The sequence below is a fragment of the Perca fluviatilis genome, chromosome 14 (assembly GCF_010015445.1).
Source record: "Perca fluviatilis chromosome 14, GENO_Pfluv_1.0, whole genome shotgun sequence".
NCBI classification, from domain to species: domain Eukaryota; kingdom Metazoa; phylum Chordata; class Actinopteri; order Perciformes; family Percidae; genus Perca; species Perca fluviatilis.
In genome coordinates this window covers 30,594,692-30,598,785 of record NC_053125.1, presented here as the reverse complement: position 1 = coordinate 30,598,785, position 4,094 = coordinate 30,594,692, and the positions used below count along the sequence as shown (strand labels likewise).

General features: G+C 43.2%; 1 long non-coding RNA gene across 1 annotated transcript; it reads left to right on the top strand.

The window, feature by feature from the left end:
* The first annotated feature begins 2,026 nt into the window (after positions 1-2,026).
* Positions 2,027-3,874, top strand: LOC120572999. Its single transcript, XR_005641574.1, has 3 exons — positions 2,027-2,045; positions 2,764-2,799; positions 3,746-3,874. It is a non-coding gene; the product is annotated as an uncharacterized LOC120572999 (long non-coding RNA).
* The last annotated feature ends 220 nt before the right edge of the window (positions 3,875-4,094 follow it).

Here is a 4,094-nt window from a genome sequence, read left to right as displayed (position 1 = left end):
ACTTTAAGTTGAACACTTTGTAAATAAGGACGAGACCGGGTCCCTGATTCCTCCCGGCCGGTTTAGTATAGCTGTGTCTCTGAGGGAGGGGGGATACATACTTTGGGGACTGCCAGAGCCCACCAAAACCACCTGTTTCAATTTTTTCCATTTTCAAGGGTCAGAAATTAAAAGCTCTGACATCTGTTTGTGTCTTTCAGGCATTTGGATCTGTTGTACACTGTTTTGTCTCGCTCCAACCAAATGCCATGGCTCTTTGGAGTTGTCTGAAGATATTGAACCCTAAAAATGGCTTCCAGGGTGCAGAAGGGACGCAGTCACAGTTTTTGTGTCAAAGAACATGAAACAATTATCTGACCATTTCACTTCAAAGACCCCTAAACTGGGTACAAATTAGACCACACCTTATAATATTAATAATTTATACTTTATTAATCCCACAAGGGGAAATTCCAATGTTTTCACTCTGTTGTTATTGCACACAGGTCTCATTACACACACATGCTCAGTACCTATACATGCACTAATGGAGAGATGTCAGAGTGAGGGAGCTGCCCATGGAAAGGCTCTGAGAAATGGTGTTCTGGCTCAAGGGGCAACTTGGTTGTGCCCAGAAGGTGAACTGGCACCTCTCCAGCTACCAGTCCACCACCATACTGTGGTCCGATGGGGACTTGAACCAGCAACCCTCCCGGTTACCACCCAACTCCCTACAGACTGAGCTACTGTCACCCCAAATCTGCTGGGATTTTTGTTTTCAACGTATTTACTTGTGATATCAGTGACCAAAACAGCCATACATTCTGCCATTGTGTTACTTAAAGCTTTAGTGCGTAACTTTTTGATATTAATGAATGTCTGTTACATTCAAGCCGTTGCCAAATGAGTTGCTCCACACAACTCTCTGTATTTGTCAGTATGGCTAACGCTAAGAAGATTGTGTCTTCTGGTGACTTCCGCGCAAAAACTCGAGGGAAGATAATTACCTCTTCCGAAGAGTCCATGTTTTTTTAAATCCTCCCGGTCCTCATTGGCTAATAGCAACTATGTGGATCACGGAAGGCTTGTTTGTATCATGTGGATGCAACAACAGTTGTGTTGTCATTACTTAGATTTCCTTATGGGGGGCAAAAGAAACTGTGCACCATAGCTTTAAGGGTGGGATTCTAGTGAAAGAACAATTCCCTTTTTGCTGGGGACCCATTTTCATTTTGGTGCGAGAGCAGCCCTGGACATGTTTAAATTCAGTCTGAAAATAAAACTTTAACTTCAGAAACCAGACATCTTCATTTAAATCTGTTTAAAGTTAAGTCCATGTGCTGTAAATGTGTCTCTAGAATGCACACTTTAAAGAAGCCAGTGGAAACTTCACACCTTGCTCTGCGGACCGATAGCTTGCAGCCGTACGGTGTCTCTTTCTGACCACATTTTTGTGGTTGAACAGAGACGAGCTGTCAGGAGACGCCGAAAATCCCCCCCCCTCCCCGTTTACTTCCACCCATCCAAACCGCTGCCATCTACAGGGACATACAGCTGGTTTCATGTGTAGGATCAATGTTTTCAGATAACAACCTCAAACTAAATGAAAGTCTTTCGGAAACTTTCCGATCAAAGCAGCAGCTTCAAGTTCAGCCTCAGATTTCAAATGCACAAAACCACAAACACATCCTTCAGAGTTTCTCCGACTGTCAGTGAACGTATCATGCAGGTAAGATTGCTCTAGTGTTTGTCTCTCTTCACTTCCTGTTGTGATTCAGAGCCTGCGTCTTTAAAATGAATTAATTCCGTTTTATTGCACCTTTACAGACTAACACACAGGACATCTAGGGTGTGTTGAAGGAAAGTCATAACAACAACAGTACTACTGTCAACAAAAGAGAACTAATCAGATTCATCTCTTCCTCAAAGTGTGTGGAAAGGAAACCACAACACTGAGCCACAGTCACAGAGGAAGGAGGAGGGTTTTTACTTGATGACACATTTCAATAAGTCTCACTTCACAAAGAGTCAGGATGGAGGAAACATCTCTCTGCTGTGGCTGCTCTGTAGGTAAACTTCGGGGTGTGTTAGGGTCTGAGCTACAACTTAACAATCATCACTCGAAGTACTGTCATCTAATTACATTATTTACAGTTTAGTTTTTTATCAATTTCATGCCTGTTTCACAGTGTTAAATGTTACTTTGAGTCGATGTGATAATGTTCTGAAAATAATTTTTAAATCTTCTTTAAAAGTGTATTGTTTCTAAAGGGGAATTGGACTAATTTAACTCATGAAGTTCGGCTTTTAGTCCCTTTTCAGACAGTGAAAACACTTATAAAATGCATGATGGGAAATGTACGATCCAGGATCCAGGATGGCACCGTTAATACTGACTAAATATTCTGCATGTAGATCATTGTGAGAACTTATAGGAAATGTTAGAAGCCAAAATATGATTTCCTATTAACTGGGACTACTTTGTTCATGGGACGTTGTCATTTTTTTAACGATCACTTTACAGCATTTTGGAGCGAAGGTGAGTCCGACTCATACGGAGCAAACCCAAATAGATATAAAGTGTTGACATGTAAAGAAAAACTGTCCAACACAGCTGCAGAACTTGAAAAGGAGACCCTTCTCCTTTCTGTCCTGTTATTCTTAGTCTGTACACAGCAGCACCAACATTTGTCTGTGTTCACTACGCTCTAATGCCTGTATCTCTTCTCTAATGTCTAGTTGCACATTAAACCACAAACCAACCTGAGTTTCATTTCTCTTCAGTTCTGACCTCACCGCTGAGCTGCACCACAAACACAGGTTAGTAAACTCCTCTTTCTCCATAGAACAGTTTTTTTTAGAACAGAGATTGCATGAGGAGAACAAGTTGTAAATGTGTTGAAACTGATCATACAAACAAGATGTATATATAATACCTAAACTACATCCTCTTTTATTGATCCCCAGTGGGGAAATTACAATTTACACTCTGTTAGAAATCACTACTACACAGGCCTGAAATACACACAGACATGTTCAGGACCTATTCATGCACAAATGGAGAGATGTCAGAGTGAGTGGTGGACCAGCACCCTGAGCGGTTGGGGGTATGGTGCCTTGCTCAAGAACTGGCATCTCTCCAGCTACCATCTCTCCAGCTACCAATCCACACTGTGTACTTTGGTCCGTACTGGGACTTGAACCAGCAACCGTCCGGTTCCCAACCCAAGTCCCTACGGACTGAGCAACCGCCACCCCTTGCTTTTGCACACTCAGGATGTTTAGTTCAATTAACAACCCAACGTTAAAACAGGCCAGCGCAGGCATAGAGTGGATTCCTCTTCACTGCTTTCTTCTTGCCTACTTAAAACACCCATAAAGACCCGGACACACCAACCTGACATCAAACTAGTGGCAACGAAGACCGAGTGTTTTGTCGCCTCACGTCGCCTGATCTGGGCCAAAAAGTTGCACTAGAACACATTGCAAAGACTTGAGCCAACAGCAAACTAGCATGCACGAAATAACTCTCCATACCAGCAGGAGTAGGCCGTTTTTTTTTTTATAGAAAAAAAAAGTTGTGATGCTACCCTGTTGACAGACAGACAGACATATAAACTCAGAACTGTTTCTGTGGTAGTTCATTCGAAAGTGGACGTCACCCAGACCACATTTTGCCATGATGACAGTCAAACATACCAGCCATGTGCTGTCACGGCTGTCGATTTATTTTTAACCACCACATCCTCTTCCCTCCTTCCTCCAGCCTCTCTGACTGTGAGTCCCAGCAGCTCTCAGTTCTTCAGCTGGTCGTCTGCCTCTCTGAGCTGTGAGGACGACACATCTGCTGGATGGACTCTGAGGAGGAAGACGAGTGAAGAAGAAAAATCTAAGTGTGGAGATGGGGGGAAAACCCTGCTGGCTCGTCCTGTAACATCGGCTACATTGTCCCTTTGGACAGTGGAGTTTACTGGTGTGAGTCCAGAGAGGGAGCAACCAGTAACATCATCAACATCACTGTCACTGGTAAGATCAGACTGTGGAGTCAGTATTGATGAAGCTGTGTGTGAATGGATGACATGCTGTAGTTTGTCTCTGTGTTGAGGTGGACCAGT